The sequence below is a fragment of the Suncus etruscus genome, chromosome 4 (assembly GCF_024139225.1).
Source record: "Suncus etruscus isolate mSunEtr1 chromosome 4, mSunEtr1.pri.cur, whole genome shotgun sequence".
NCBI classification, from domain to species: domain Eukaryota; kingdom Metazoa; phylum Chordata; class Mammalia; order Eulipotyphla; family Soricidae; genus Suncus; species Suncus etruscus.
The window spans coordinates 120606051-120624141 of NC_064851.1; the positions used below are offsets into that span (position 1 = coordinate 120606051).

Below are 18091 nucleotides of genomic sequence, written 5' to 3' on the forward strand. Positions count from 1 at the left end.
GTAGAGCCACATCCCAAGAAGGGACCCAGCCCCACACCACAGGTAGCAAACGTGGGCTGAAACCTGAGGCACTGCACTCCAAGCCAAGCCAATAAATGCAAAGAAAGATGGGTAAACCAAGGAAAACATTAAAAACAGGGGAGATGGAGAGAAATCAGAAAAAGTTCTTAAGTCCACCAAAATGCACAGACCCAAGAGAGTAAGACCTAAAAGCAGCCATGAGAATAGAATTCCTCCAAGCATGGTAGAAGAAATGAAAGACACACTGGCCAGAGATTACAATAAATCAATAGATGAACAAATGATCCAATTTAAACAAGAATTCCTACAAAATATGAAAGACTCCATACAAACAGAATTAAAAGAAATTTTTAAAACTGTAGAAAGTCACAAGAGCAGACTCGAACAGCTTGAGAATCACATAGAATAACTCAAAGATAAACTGCAAACAAAAGACAACAAAGAAGCCAACAAAGAAATAGAAAGTAAAGCACTGGAAGTAAAAATTCAGTATTTAATGAAAAAAGACAAAAGAAACAATCAAGAATTGTAGGTATACTAGAAGGTGAGGAAACAGGGAAAGGGGAAGAACAATTAGTCAGGGAGATAATAGCAGAAAATTTTCTCACCTTCTGGAAAGACACATCTGAGCAAATTCAGGAGGTTAAAAGAGTCCACAACAAAATTGACCCTAACAAACCAACTCCAAGACACATAGTAATTCAAATGGTAAGAAACAAAGAGAAAGGAGACCTACTTAAAGCAATAAGGGAGAAAAAAACCCACTTACAAAGGAAGGAACATTAGAATCAAACCAGATCTCCCATATGAAATACTTCAAGAAAGAAGACAGTGGAATGACATATTTAAATAACTGAATGAAAGACATTTTCAAACTAGAGTCCACTATCCAGCAAAACTCTCATTCATATGGGAGAGAAGACTCAAATTATTCTCAAACAAAAATGAACTCACCCTATTTGTGCAAACAAAACCGACCCTAAATGACCTACTCAGAGACGAATTACACAATCCAAACCCCCGATTGTAATAACCACCCTAAACAACACAACTGCATAACAGCCCTCTCTGTCAATAATCTCCTTAAATGTTAATGGACTAAACTCTCCCATTAAAAGACACATATAGAGAACTGGATTAGAAAACAAAAACCATATTTTTGCTGCCTACAAGAAACACACAAGTGCAAGATAGGCACAGGCTTAGAATAAAATGATGGAAATCAATTATCCAGGCCAATGGAAATAAAAAAAAAGCAGGGACAGCCATTCTTATATCAGACCAAATTGCACTCAACATCAAAAAAGTGATCATAAACAAAAAAGGTTACTACTTACTGATCACTACTTACTGAACACTAGACCAAGAAGTGCTAATGCTGGTTAATATTTACACACCTAATGCAGAACCAGCAAAAAATGTACGGCAACTGCTTGCAAAACTGGAGAAACACATGAAGGAAAATGTGATAGTAGTAGGAGATCTTAATACCCCACTATCACCACTGGACAGATCCACCAGACAGAAAACTAACAAAGAATTAAGAGCCTAAATGAAAAATTAGAAGAACTAGGGCTAATAGACTTATATAGGGTCCTCTATCCCCAAAAAGCAGAATACACATTCTTCTCAAGTCCACATGGAACTTTCTCCAGATAGACCATGCCTTAGGATACAAATCTAATCTGCATAAAATCACAAAGGTAAGGATCATTAGAAGCACCTTGTCAGATCACTATGCAACAGAGGTCAAAATTGACTGTAAAATGAAACAATGGAGAAATACAACACCTGGAGATTAAACAACATGCTGCTCAAAAACAGCTGGATCAAAGAGAGAATCAAGGAAGAAATAAAAGGATTCCTTGAGACAAACGACAATGAAGAAACAACTTGTCAAAACTTGTGGGATACAGCAAAAGCAGTAATCAGGGGGAAACTCATAGCAATATAATCCTATGTCAGGAAAGAGGAAAACGACGAAATTAGCAGCTTTAAGGACCATCTTAAGGAGCTGGACAAACAGCAACAAAGAAACCCAAACACAACCAGAGGACACAAAATAATAAAAACCAGAGCAGAAATAAACAACATAGAAACTAAGAAAACAATACAGAATATCAATGAGACCAGGAGTTGGTTTTTTGAAAGAATAAACAAGATAGACAAACCACTGGTAAGACTCACCAAAAAAAGAGGGAATACACCCAAATAAGCAGGATCACAAATGAAATGGGAGAGATTACGACAGAACCCCAAGAAATCCAACACATTATGAGGATATATTACGAACAACTATACTCAGTTAGGCTAGAGAACCCAGAAGAAAGTGATAGATTCTTGGAAAAATACCAGCTTCCAAGACTATACAAGGAGGATTTAGAAAGCCTAAACAGGCCAATCACGTCAGAGGAAATTGAAACAGTAATTAAGAAACTCCCCAAAAACAAAAGTCCAGGCCCAGATGGTTTTACAGGTGAATTCTATCAAACATTCCAAGAAGAATTAGTTCCACTGATCCACAGGCTCTTCCAAACCATTGAAAAGACAGGAATCCTCCCCAATTCCTTTTATGAGGCCTCTATCACTCTGATTTCCAAAGAGGACAAAGATACCACCGGGAAAGAAAACTACAGACCAATCTCAGTAATGAACATAGACACAAAACACTCAACAAAATTTTAGCAAACTGAATCCAGCACTACATCAAAAGATTATACACCATGACCAAGTGGGTTTCATCCCAGGGATGCAAGGCTGATTCAGCATACGCAAATTAATCAACATCATACACCACATCAATAATAAAAAAGACAAAAACCACATGATCATGTCAATCGATACAGAGAAGGCATTTGACAAAATCCAACACCCATTCATATTCAAAACACTACGCAAAATAGGTTTGGAAGGAACCTTTCTCAAGATAGTTTCAGCTAATTATGAAAAGCCCACAGCTAACATTATCCTTAATGGTGAAAAATTGAAAGCATTCCCACTATGGTCAGGAACTAGGAACAGATGTCCACTCTCTCCACTCTTATTTAACATAGTCTTAGAAGTCCTAGCCATAGCAATCAGACAAGAGAAGGGAATCAAAAGAATTCAAATAGGGAAAGAGGAATTAAAACTATCTCTTTTTCAGATGACATGATAATATACATGGAAAACCCTAAAGAGTCCACAGTAAAACTCCTAGAAAAAATAAACCAATACAGCAAAATGGCTGGTTACAAAGTCAATACACAAACGACAGTAGCATTTCTCTATACTAATAACAAAGTAGAGGAGAGAGAGATTAAGAATACAACTCCATTTAAAATAGTATCAAAAAACATCAAGTACCTAGGAATCAACCTTACAAGGGAAATGAAGGACTTATACCAGGGGTCCTCAAACTTTTTAATCAGGGGGCCAGTTCACTATCCCTCAGACCATTGGAGGGTCTGACTATAGTAAAAACAAAACTTATGAACGAATTCTTATGCACACTGCATGTATCTTATTTTGCAATGAAGAAACAAAACAGATACAAATACAATATATAGCCTGCGGGCCATAGTTTGAGGACCACTGACTTATACCATTCAAACTTCAAAACACATCAGAAAGAAATTGAAGAGGATATAGAGAAATGGAAGAACATCCCATGCTCATGGGTAGATAGAATCAACATATTCAAAATGACTACCCTACCCAAACTCCTATATAGATTTAACGTAATCCTCATCCAAATCCAGACATCATTCTTTAAAGACTTAGAACAATCAATCATAAAATTCATGTGGAACCACAAAAGACCCAGGATAGCCAAACAGATACTGAAAAACAGGAAGCTGGGTGGCATCTCTTTACTTAACCTGAAGCTGTACTTTATAAAGCCATAGTGATCAAAACAGCATGGTACCGGTACAAGGACAGAGACTCAGACCAGTGGGTTAGAACAGAATTTCCAGACATAGCCCCCAGATATACAGTCAACTGCTACTTGACAAAAGAGCCTAGAACTTGAAATGTAACAAAGAAAGTCTTTTCAACAAATGGTGTTGGTACAACTGGAAAACCATTTGTAAGAAATTTGAAATTGACCTGTACCTCACCCCATGTACAAAAGTCAACTCAAAATGGATCAAAGACCTTGAAATCAGACCCGAATCTATAAAGTTTATTGAGGAAAAATAGGCAGAACATTCGAAGACCTATATATCAAAAAAGTCTTTGATGATAGAATGCCAATGGCAAGAACTTTAGCATCAACATAAACAAATGGGAAAAAATTTTTGCACTCAACATGTCAGTTAAAGGGCTGATATCCAGAATATAAAAGCACTCAGAAAGCTGAGCCCCCCAAAACCAAATAAAGCTATAGAAAAATGGGGAGATGAAATGAATAGACACTTCTATGAAGAATACCAAAAGATGGCCAACAAACACATGAAAACATGCTCACCTTCACTCATCATTAGGAAAATCCAAATCAAGACAACAATGAGGTACCAGCTTACACCAGTGAGGATGGCTCACATCAAAAATAATGGGAACAATTTGTGTTGGCGGGGATGTGGTATGAAAGGCACTCTCATCCACTTCTGGTGGGAGTGCCACCTAGTCCAACATCTATGGAGAACAGTCTGGAGAGTGCTCAAAGGTCTCAGAATTGAGTTGCCATTTGACCCAGCAATTGCTCTCCTAGGTATCTACCCCAAGTTGGAAGGATATTCATTCCAAAGTATGTGTGCATGGCACTATTTATCGCAGCACTCAGTATAATAGCCAAGTCTGGTATCAACCTTGATGTCCAACAACAGATGAATGGATCATTAAGATGTGGTATATATACACATTGGAATACTACATGGCAGTCAGAAATGATACAATCACAGACTTTGCGGCAACGTGGATGGACCTAGAACATATTATGTTAAACAAAGTAAGCCATAAGTTGAAAGACAAACACAGAATGATAGCACTATTCTGAAGTACCTAGAACATACACCCTATATACAACTAATACTCAACAATAAAATAACAGGGTTTAACAGGTAGAAATTCCAAACACTGTAACAGTCAACATATACCCGAGAGCAGTGCCCAAAACACATTTAAGAGGTACAACACAAACTCTTGACAACACATTATACCACAAAGAAACCAGCAACAACAGATACAGCAGCATAGAGAGAACAGTTATATAATCAGCCTTCTACTACAAAGGCCCATAAAAATCCTTAGAGATCTAATACAGGATTACAGGTAAAGACCATGGGAAATCACTGATCCCAATGCAAGCATTTTATAACAATTTGTTTTAATGCCTTAATCTTACTATATTTAAAATAACCTCTCAGCTTTTCTGTCCACAGGTGTTTTTGGATACAAAGGCTGGACAAACTAAGATGGCATCTCGGGGCTTACTCACACGAGATACCATACCCAGCTTGCACTATGAGAATGTCCTGATAAAAGTCTTTAACATACCCTTTATCTCTAGGTTATATCTTCTTTTAGGACCTGAAACTCTTGACCAGCCAGACCACCAAAGCAGGAACTGTGACCTACAGACTTATACTACAGGCCCTATTCATCGAACACAGTCAAGCAAACTAGCATTCCCATGCTCTTTTCTCCTCTCTTCTCACTACTTTCTTTTTTAAATTTCTTTTCTTTTTAATGTATTTTCTCTTTCCTTCTCTCCTGCCCCTTCCATATACTTTCCCCTTTCCCCCCTTTGGAAATCGGATTATCCATTCACCCCTCAATCCCACGCAGATTCCCCACCTCATTAAAACTCTTGACCCTCAGTTCTTAACCCATTAGGCATCAAGGCTGACCTCCTACCCCAATGAACCAGTACCCAGTACCCAAGCGTAGAGACAACCAGTCAAACTCACACCTCATTCCCTGCATGAAAAGACAACCAACTCCTCTGCTGTGTGGTCCTTCTTACCAACTTTTCCTAACGTGGACTGTTACTTGAAACCAGATTTAGCCATAAAATTATCCCCAGTGCAAGAACCCTTCCTAAGACCTCCCTGCAGCAAATCTTTTGCCATTCTCAAGAGGGTCAATTTGTGTGATGAAAGGTGCCCAGGAACCCACACAGCACAAAAAAATCTCAAAAGACAATGGGGAAACTTATACTTCTATCATAAGTATAAGACCTGTATTACACCACCTCTTTACCTGCTTTTCCCCAAATGTAAGGTAGTCTCTTGCATCACTCTATCCCTTTAATCACTTTTTTATTTCATTTTTTAAATCTTTTTTCTTTATATATATTTATGTGTGTGAGCACATATATTTTTATTTCTATTTTTATCTTTTTTGGGTGTGTGACCTATTTCTGTTTTCTTCTCTTTCCACCCTCAAATGCACCAGCAATATAATGTAGCACCATTTTTCCCTGCAAAGGCACACTAAAAAAGGGGGAAATCTTACGTACAAAAATGAGCTCTTACCTGCTAGAGATAAGAACTCATACTTTGGGGCTGGGCGGTGGCGCTAGAGGTAAGGTGCCTGCCTTGCCTGCGCTAGCCTTGGACAGACCGCGGTTCGATCCCCCGGCATCCCATATGGTCGTCCCCCAAGCCAGGAGCAACTTCTGAGCACATATCCAGGAGTCACCCCTGAGCACTGCAGGGTGTGCCCCCCCCAAAAAAAAAAGAACTCATACTTCTTTACAATACAGGAGCATCTCCCACCTTGAAAATATGTCACGTGGACCCAACATAGACCCCAAATGATTAGACACCAACCGTCCAGCCTTTTACACTGGATCCCAGACATAGAAATGACACAGCTCTTCACTACAGCCACAGGAAACAAATCCCATCTGGGGCATCCTTAATACTGCGAGGCATCTACAAGTGCCAGCTCTAATATGATATCCTGACAATGAGGAAACTGGAAACAACTTGTCCTAAGAGCAGGTTATCCTATCTCACCAGCTAACAATAAGACAAAATCAGAAGACTTGTCACCCTTTGGTCTGTCCAAATGCCAGGATCGCGATTTACAGATGGCTGGCTGCTAGAACCATGACCGGACTGTATGTATCCTGGGACCAATAAAAAAGCCCTAGTATAGGGTTTGAGCTACGATATGCACAACAACCATAATCTCTAGTTCCAGAAGTCTGTCTGAGACGATTGCAACGGAATGGGTCTTCTGGAAACATAAGGAAAGACGCTATCACAAGCCCGTTCCTAGGATCAACGCAAAGATCAAGAACACCAACCACAGAAAACCAATTAACATGACACGGAGGGAACAGAACTTCTAGAACCACAAAGAAAGACTTCATCATAAGTTCCAATACCCAGATCTCTAGATACAGAGGTCTGATTTTATTACACAGGACGGAGCAGAAGTCTTCCATACACCACAAAAGCATCAAGGGGAGAGTAAATGAACCTGTACGGAGTCTAGAGTTAATCCCATGACAATATACTTCAAGGATGGAGAAACCCTGTTTTTCTTACGCCAAGGGGTTTCCTTTTCAAATGACCCCAATATTTACTGTGCCTCTGAAGGAGGGAAGAAAAAGGAAAAATAAAGGCAAAAAGCACCATTTTTTTAATCTAATTTTTGCCAATTTATTTGTTTCAGTGTGGTTATTGCAGTTGTTATCTCCGTTCATATTTAGTTTTATTTTCTTCTTTTCTTTTCTCCCTTTATGTGCTCTGCCATGTTTTTTTATCTCAAGACCAAGACCTTTATGTGGTGCTTATCTTTATTGTTGGAGTGTTCATTGGATGTTTTATTTGACACTTTTTTTTTGTACTTTTGTGGTGTTCCACCTCCTTTTTCCCTTTCGTCTCTCAAAACTAGGATGAGAGCTTCCAGAAGGACTCCGTCCCTTTTCCGGGTATTTGATTTTTTCCCCCAGTTTATTACTTTTCTCTTCTTCAAACAAAACCACATAACTTGAACTATCTAGTCCCACCTCCCAACTAGAGCAGGAAATAAGGGTGGTACCAAGACCAAACTGGTGTAGAACCACGAAGCAGTCAGCTAGGCACAGAGGGGATCACTTATTCTGGCAGCCCCGGGGGTGAGGGAGGAGGATATGGGAGGTGGAGGTGGAGGATATGGGAGGATACGGGAATGGAGGTGGAGGGAGGACAATTAGGTGATGGGAATTTCCATGATTTTATGTTAATATGTACCTAAAATATTATTGTCAATGATATGTAGAGCACTATGATTAAAATATACATTATTAAAAAAAGAAATGTTTTTAGTTAAAACATAGGGTTGCAGAGAGCTCATTATCAAGTGTGGCTTAGCAGAACAGAGGCCAGATCTAAACCTAGTGCTTCCATTGTCAGATATTTTGGCTGTTATCTTGAACACTTTGCTTAAACTTCAGGTGTGTTCCTAGGAAAAATAGGAATGATAAAGTAACAGTCTGATGATACAGTTTTTAAAATGGTGACTGAATTCATATAGAAAATCAAATGGAAAAATCCTGACCCATAGTGTATATAGTATATGCTAGTTATTCTTATTTTTCCTTAAACACTGTTTATTTTATAATAGAATTTTGTTATGTCTGAGGTTATTTCCCCTGGTCAAATGACCAGCCCATTTATTTTATTCTTCTTAAAAATACTCTAGTTTTAAAGAGGCCTTTAACATAATAATGAAAGCTGTGTAATTTGAAACAACGGACTTTGAAGTCTATTTCTACCTCTTGGTAGCAGACTGACTTTAAGCTCACTAAACTCCCAAGACTCAGTTTTCTTGTTTATAAAATAGGGATGATAATTATACTATCTATTTCCCTGTTTTGTTAGAATTAAAAACATCATTTGTGTAAAGTACTTCTCCCAATGTAAGCACTCAATAAACATTAATTATTGAGAAATCTCTATTCAGCTTTCTCCCACACATCTCTCAGTCCAAGGCAGCATTAAATTATCTTTTATCCTTTGTACATAGCACATTTGAAACACTTTTTTTTCTACCTGTATTATAGCCATTTGTTTATGCATTCAATTGCTAAAGGTTAAGTTACAATTGACATATTTGAGAAAATCAAAGAATTTTCATAATTATAGGAGATGGAATTTAATATACTTCAAGTATAAGGAATTAAATGATTTTGTCAATTGAAAATGGAAAGAAGGAAAACAATATAGTATGTTTGTGTTGGGAAAAACTGTTAGAGGCACTACTCAAAGGAAAAAAACAATTGACATCTTGTCTTTTCTGAAGGTTCATAGGATACTATTATATGAAAACATTTGTTGTCACTAATGATTTTCTAGTGTATATACCTTACCAATACATATGCCCCTGAGCCTGGAAAAAATGCTTTGTAGCAAAATATTCAAGGTGCCTGAAAGATATTCCATCTACTCATTTTTTTTTCAGATAGTTTTATTTCCCCACCGAGCTTTGCTACCCAGAGGCGGCTTCTGCTTGGCAAGAAAGGATTTTATATTCAGAGGAAGGAAATTCTGATTAGAGCAGACATATTTTCCAGCTGATATTCCCATGTATCCACTATGAAGTAGACATCATTTTAATTAGTATACATCTGTGAATACTCCTAAATCTCTCCTAATACCTAGTTGTGAGCAAAGGATTTGCATGATGATGACGAGCCAGTAGAGAAAGGAAAGTTGTGAGCCACTTTGGTCTGAAAAATCAATGAAATGCTGTTGGTGACATAAGTTCAACAATGAACACTAGGCATTCATTGACATTAAGTCCCTCTCTCCACCATCTAATTCTTCCATGAAGGTTTATTTCACAGAGAATAGCACAGATTATAAAATAAAGTATAATAAAGAGATCCAAGTATTGATTGATGTTATGTATTTCTAAAATAGATAAAAGTGGAGATATCTGAAAAGAGGAAAAATTTTGATAACTCAAGAAGAAGATAACTTTTTAGGAGGTTTACTAGAATGACTTTCATATGTGTTAAACCAGTTTCTTTAAATTGTAAAGAATTTGTACATACAACCCATAAGTGTTAGAACCATTGTAAATATGTGACATGACTATAAGAAAAACATAAAACTAAGAATAAACAAAATTAAAATTCTGACTCACAGTTTAATTCCATTGCTTAGATTTCTGTATTTTAGAATGAGAGAGGCTAACTGTATGTGTTTCACATTAGGAGATGCCTCTTCCTTTCGTCTATAACATTGTCTTGTAGATAATGATATTGATAACATATACTGAAATAAATGATTGGTGATTTATAAATATCAAACAATTAAGTTATGATAAAAATTTAGAGAATGTATGATTATTTAATGTCTAAGTGTAATAAAGGTGTAAAATACTGACTATTTTAGGTATATAATTTGTTATGTTTTTTTTTAGGGGGGCCACATCTAGCTGTGCTCATGAGTTTCTTCTGGCTATGAACTCAGGAATATTTCTGGCTGGGCTTGGATGACTATATATGGGGATCAAACTATATGGACTATAAGGGAATCAAAATTGGGTTGGCTGCATACAAGGCAATGACCCTACATGTTTTATTACTCTGGCCCCTTATAATTGTGTTTAATCTTATGAAAATAGTATACACATAAAAGAAAAAGTTCTTTGACTGATAAAAATGAAGGCATATGTGTTCCTATCTGTCACTTGGTTCTACTCTCACACTTTTAGAAGCCTTCTGTACATACAAATTCATATAAACATTATCTCTTAAGGAAATTACCTCTTAAGGAAAATTATGTTTGCTATTTGCTGATATAGCTTATTTTTATTTAAGATTATATGTTATTTAATATTCCTATAAATGTCCCTTAAAAAGCAGTAATATTTATGATTACAATGTTCTGTATCAATACTCATCCATAGACATCCATGTAGTTCTAGGGTTTTTCTTTATACTGCTTCTACATCGTTCTTGGCATAGATCTCTATTTATATATACATGTATAATTTTTTTCATAACTTTGAACAGTTGAGTTGTTGCATTAATAGAAAAATAAAGTTAAATCCCCTGTCGATACTGCCAATTTCCTTCTGAAGCTTTTTTAATCAAATGATATATTCCACTTCCTATTTTATTAAATAGTTGCCAATAAAATGATTATTTTAAAAGTGTCATTTTGATTGCTTCTAGGCCTTCTGGCTAAGATCAAGTGTAGTATCTGTTCTTATCGTTTAAAAGTGTCACTTAGAATTTTCAACTGTTGTGTCTTAAAGTAGCTTTGTTTTAATTATCTGATAATATCAGTAGGTGCATAAGCATATAACAAATCCAACAGCCCTTCTTTACTACAAATTATTATAGTAAATTAGAAATTGGGGGAGAAGATTCCTTTATTTGATAGAGTGCCAAATTGATTGGTTCTATCATGCTAATGATTAACAAAAATATTACAAGCTTGCTTTATAAAGGTAGGTACAAGGCTACAGAAATAGTATAGATATGTAAGATATGTTCTTTGCATGCATACAATCTGGGTTCAATTTCTGAAAATGCATACAATTCCCTGAGCATAGTCTATTCTTTTTCACATCATATAAATGCTTGCTAATTCAAGGACACAGGGAAATAAAATAAAAAATAATGATAGGGAAAGAAGAAACGTAACTTTTCTGTTTACAATACCATAATCCTTTTGAACAATACCTGAAATGATTAACAATATTCATTTGAAACTAATAAACACCTACATAAAGTATATTTAAATTATTCTTAATTAATAATTTTATGTTAGGAGGGGGTTGGGCCATACCTAGCAGTGCTTACTTAGGGCTTATTCCTGAGGCAGCAAATTTCTAATTTCTAAAATTAATTTATTAAAGTTAATACTTCTTTATATATTTTAGAAATGTGAAGAAATAAAAATGGTATCACTTAGCATTATTTTTAAGTAGCATTAAAATATTTAGAAGAATTTATTTCAAATTTAAATTACTTCATATTGAGATTCAAAATTCTATATATGTTGATTTGCTATTATAGAGAAAAAAGAAAATAAACATTCAAGTTTTAAAGCCTGGGGAAAGAAAGATAATGTCAGTTAAAGATTTTGTGTATTTAGCATTAATATAATAAACTAGAGGTTTTTCTTGTTTTGGGGGGGCCACACCTGGTAAAGCTCAGGGTTACTCCTGGCTTTGTGCTCAGAAATCACTCCTGCTTGGGGGACCAAATGGGACACCAGGGAATCAAACCGCTGTCCATCCTAGGCTAGCATGAGAAAGGCAGATGCCTTACTGCTTGCACCACCAATCTGGCCCCTAGAATTTTTGATATATTTATGGATTAAAGATTTTCAATGAGAAATAAGAGGTCTTTACTTATTTAATATCTTTGTGTTTATATCTCATGGCCAAGAATTGGTATTTATGTTTTTATTTTTAGTGTGAACATAATATTGCTTACCCTTTCTTTACAAATTCTTTTATCAGAATTTATAACTCTAGTGTCAAACTGAGTGTTGCAAAATATGGTGCACTGTTATTGGACTGGTTTATAATTCCATATAACACTGGACTCACATGGTTTTATACAACAGTTTCTAAGTGTTGTGATTATTTTAGGTGCTTTTTCATTGATGCAATCCTGAATGACTTCTAAGAAAAGAATTGATAGTTTAAATTGGACTTCTCTATCTGTAAAGTTTTTGCTTTAAATGGAGGTGTGCTATACAATGAAAAAATTCCCTTCCCTTTCTGCACAATGAATGTTTCAAGGAAGCTACAAGTGTCTACAGTAATATCTCTGTTCAAAGGAAGGGTCAGGATTTGACTCTTCATCACTTAATAGGAAATACCAAATATACTTTATATTTTGCTAATGTTGCTAAACTTTACCAGCATTTTGAAAAATGTTGCTTCTGGCTTTGATGTGGAATTGTAATTTTGAAGGATTTCTTGGGTTCTTTGTGCCTTATAATCCAAACATACCCAGTGAGAAAATAAACCAAGTTTTAAATCAGTTTCTTTCTCAGGATCAGTAATGATACAAAGATAATAATTTTAAGCAATAATAATATATCCAAAAATAATATTATTCTCCATTTTTTGTGGAAGCAACACTGCCTGTTTTACATAGACAAAACTGTTGATTGTATTCTACAGAACTCAGTGATGAATAGTTTCTTCTAACCCAAATAGTTTTCATTTTGCTGTAGTTACAAAAGAAATATATTTATATCATGAAATAATAACTTGATTGCCAAAGACAAAAGTTAAATAATTCTAGTTATGGAAAAGTATTAGAGAACACATTAATTAAATTTATATTAATAAAATCTTATTAATTAAATAAATCTTATTGATTTAAATATTGTTATATCCATTTATAATGTATAGTTAATCCTACAATTTTCCAAGTGGCTATTAAGAGACACAATGTAAAATTATAAATTGGGTCTAGTTTGATATCATATCTAGTTAAATTGTGCATTTTGATAATATATTCCTTTACATTATCCCTATTTAAAGTGTTTTTGCTAAAGTGATAATTATAAATATATCTTTCATACTTAGCTAAAGCTAACTCCATAGCATCCATATTATTCATCTTTACAACAACAAACCAATTTTACTCAGTGTATCAGCAAAAAAAGTTCTCAATAACTTACAATACATTGATCACATTATATTGTACTCACAAATTCAATACTGATATCTGATGAATTCATAAATTGGATTAGTAAGATGGCAGATCTATTGGGTAACTTATTTTTGAACAGTGCCTAGAATGCATTAGACATGTTTGATCTGAGTTTGTACCTTGTGTGGTTCACAACTACTTTTAGATGTATATTAAGAAAAATTAATGTATTTTATTTTTCTAATAAGTGGTATGAAATACATGTCTCAGAAATGCCTTATATTATCACAAGCTTTGTGTTAGGAGCATTAAGTATCTTCTGTTCCTGTCAGTTTTCATTGGAATTATACAAGCAAATTCTACTGTAGAAAGATCAAATAATATACTACTATATATAAATTTGTATATATGTTTGTATGTATGCATACATGTATTTGTTTATTGAGTAATAATTATTACTAATAATTATTTTCTAATAGTTCTAGGCAGTCTTATTAAAAATGAATCATATTGCTCAATTTGGAGCTAAATTTATGAATTTTATATAAAATACAATATAACTACTATAATCGAGATGGATTTGGTATGACATTTATTTGAAAGAAATGTGTCTAACCTGAACATTTGACATGGAAGACTATCATCAGGCAAAATATGGAAAGAAGTGGTTTTCCTCTCTCCTCTTTCTCTATTTTCTTTCTTCTTTTTCTTTCTTATTTTGTTCTTTTTCGTTCTCTTCTTTCTTTCTCTTCCTTCTTTCTCTCTTTTCTTTCCCCCCTTCCTTCCTTCCTCCCTCCCTCCCTTCCTTCCTCCCTCCCTCCCTTCCTTCCTTCTTTCCTCTTTCCTTCCTTCCTTCCTTCCTTCCTTCCTTCCTTCCTTCTTTCCTTCCTTCCTTCCTTCCTTCCTTCCTTCCTTCCTTCCTTCCTTCCTTCCTTCCTTCCTTCCTTCCTTCCTTCCTTCCTCCCTTACTCCTTCATTCTTTCCCTCCTTCCTTCCTCCTTCCTACCTTCCTCCATCCTTCCTTCCTCCCTCCTTCCTTCCTCCCTCCCTCCCTTCTTCCCTCCCTCCTTCCTTCCTCCCTCCCTCACTCCTTCCCTCCTTCCTTCCTTCCTTCCTTCCCTCCTTCCTTCCTTTCTTCCTTCCTTCCTTCTCTCAAACACCATGATTTGTAATATTATTACTGAAGGAGTATCAAGAAAACCATTTTATTTCTTTGAATACCCAGTTTTGATTGAGAGTGATCATTTCTTAATATTATTGTCATAGTCGTCTCTTCTCTGCCCTTTACTGCCACCATGTGTGGCAGCTTCCTAGCAAGGACTAGTCCTCCTGGCCTTTGTCTCTATTGTCTCTGAATGGTATTATCATACAATCTTATTTTTTAATATATATCACAAATGAGTGCACTTCTTCTATGTCTTCTTTCCTCCAGTACATTTACTTCAGCACAATAGTCTCCAAGTCCAGCCATGTATAAGTAAATTTTATGACTTTATTTTTTCAAAAATATCTGCATATTATTCCATTGTGTAGATGGACCACAGTTTCTTTAGCCACTCATCAGTTCTTGGGGCTTTGGATTGTTTCCAATTCTGGCGATTGTGAACAGTGTTGAAATAAACATAGGAGTGCAGAGGGCTTTTCTACATTTTGTTTTGGGGCTCAAAAACAATACTGGTCATATTGGTGTGCAATTTCTAGTTTCCTGAGTAATGGTCATCTTCTTTACTAAAGTGGCTGGACCAGTCCCACCAGCATTCCCATAGCAGTTGAGTGAGAGTCCCTTAGATAGTCCCACCAACATTCCTACCAGCAATGAATTAGAGTACCTTTGGAAGAAGGGCTTTTGAGGTAGGAGAAAAATTATATGCAAAGCCCTAAAGGAAAAATGATATGTTTGAGGAATTTAGGAAAGGGCAGTGAAACTAGAATGTGGCATGGATTAACACAGGAGTTATTCATGGATGCAGTGGAGTAGATAATTTTGTGATATATTTCAAAGATAGAAAAGCTAGTGCTCAGTAATCAGTTGCACATAGATGAAAGAGGTAACAACATTGTTTTCTACTTAATGTCAGTAACTAACTCTGAACTCCTTATAGTATTCAAGTGTGGAAGAGAGAAGTAACAGTAATCTAGATTTCAGCTATAATCCCTTTGAGTTTAAAGGGTCACTGGCATGATCCCAAGAAATGTTAGGTTACTAAATCAGGTAAATTTAAGACAGAGATATATTTTTACAAATGTATGTTATTCAAATTTATGGGAATGGATGAAGGAACTTACAAGTGAAGATAGAGTGAAGACCATAGATCTTTGGGAACTTAACCAGAGAAATAAGCACCAAGAAGAATTTTATATGCAGGTCAAGAGTCAGCAATTATTACTATGAGGGTAACACCAGCAGTTCATCTTGAGACAGAATGCAAGAGAGACATTTTAAAATGAAGGAAGTTGATGGCCATAAGCTATTCTACAAATAAGTACAAGAAAATGATTATTGAAATTTTAATCTGAGTTTAGAATCTAAATCAGGGAAAAAGTGGGATCAAGGTAAATCAAAGCTTTGTTCTGATAAGAACATACTGAAGAAAAATAAAGAAAAGTCTCATGAAAGACCAAGTACTTTCTGTATTGTTTTGTTTTATTTTAGGACTAAATTTATTATGAGAAGCTAAAGAAATAATACAAGTGGGAAGGAGCTGCCTTTAAAGTTCACGCTGATTTAATCCCAGGTGCCACAAATGGAGGGCTAAGCATGACTAGGGTTATTATTGCATACAGAGACAAAAATAAACACTTACCATTATCAGATATGCCTCTCCCAGTTAGATTTATTATCAAAATTGCCTGGTACTGATGGAAAGCTTAATAAAGCGTAAAACTGTTGTATAAAGGAAAGAAAAGCAGACTGTTTTAATTAGGGAGAGTAAATTAATCTTCTATATGTGACTGTATGAAGATTATTTTTTATTAAAAAGAGGCTCACTTCTCTGATTAATCTGTACTCTTTTGGAAAAATGTATCACAGATGTATGTGAATGTCATCATTTTAATTGGCCTAACATTTCACTATGACCCCCTATACTTATTTTCAAAAGTAATAGTTTATGATCATAATAACTCTTAGTATACAGTATTTTAGACATTAAAATGCTATTATGATTATTGGGATTTTTTGAGTAAATATTCACATATTTATAAATTCAAATTACACTAAAGTGAAAATAGCCCAACTCTTCCCTATTCTACTCAGATCTCTTTCCTAAGTTCATATAAAATATAATTTGATTGATTTCACTTTTTTTTTGTTTATCTTGCTGTCACTATGTGTGACAGTAATTTTAAATCATTCTCCATAAATAGAATTTTCTACTTTTTTATTTGTTTGTTTTTGGTGGGGGCCACACTGACTGTGTTCAGGTTTTACTCCTGGCTTATGCTCAGGAATCTTCCTGATTGTGGACAATGTGAAGGATTTATGAATCAAACCCAGATCAGGCATGGACAAGGCACACTCCACCTTGCTCTTCTCTCTCTCCAACCCCTGAATGTTCTATGTTTTTTTTTTTTGCAGTCACTTAAGTGTGTTAAATATTGTTTGAAATGTGAGTATATAATGCAATGATTATAGAGTATAATTTCATTACTTTGAATTAATTTACCTGGTGGCTATACAGAAAATGCTATTGCCCCTTTTTACCTCCAGATTTTAGGGAAATTATGAGATATCCTATAACTAGAAACGGAATATGGATGTATGTATATCTAGCTCTGACTTTAGCTTTCTTTTAATACCTGAGCTCATGTGCCATACTCAGTACTAAATCTTTTCCTATTTCTGTTGATCACCTTCGTATTTAACAGGACGATAACTTTCACTGTTTCTTCATTTGGACTGAACTTCTGTTTACCCTTTCCCATTGATTTCTCAGGCAGGATCATGTTGTTGAGATTATTCCAGTTAACATTTTCAAAACAGAATTTGAAAAAGAATGAAGAATTTGGGAGTTTAAGGGGTCACTGTCTTAACTCAAGAAATTGACCTTCCTTATATTACTAATGTGGCTTCGGGTCTACCATTAGTGAAAACATTCTTATAATAGACTTGATGATACTCTAAAACAGAAACCCAAGATCAATATCTACTTCCTCTATAATGGAAGGATCATCCTTTGTTTTAAAAGAGTCAATGGAGACTTTTAAGTTGATTGGTAGCAGTAACTTTGTATCATGGCTAGACTTGAGTCAAAAGCTTTTTTTGCTAATAGTAATCTACAATCTCTGTATATATGCATTTGCAATTTTGCCAAAGAGAAAATTGATGTAATGCTATACTGATTCAAATCTGTTTTTACATCCTTCTTCTTAAAAGAGCAAAGCTTTGGCAGTCTTCCCAACGAATGGAAGATTTCCAGTGGAAAGGTTAGACTATCAGATTTTGGCTTCATTATCAATGGAACAATCACCTAAGAGGCATTAAGTTTAAATGCCTTGCTCTAGAATGTTCATTCAGGCTTA

The 18091-nt window shown here is 35.3% G+C and overlaps 1 protein-coding gene and 1 pseudogene across 1 annotated transcript in view; both read left to right on the top strand.

The window, feature by feature from the left end:
- SPOCK3 (SPARC (osteonectin), cwcv and kazal like domains proteoglycan 3) overlaps positions 1–18091 on the top strand; it is a 267952-nt gene that overhangs the window by 72382 nt on the left and 177479 nt on the right. The gene's annotated exons all lie outside the window — the stretch shown is intronic.
- Positions 11112–11224, top strand: LOC126008176 (uncharacterized; annotated as a pseudogene).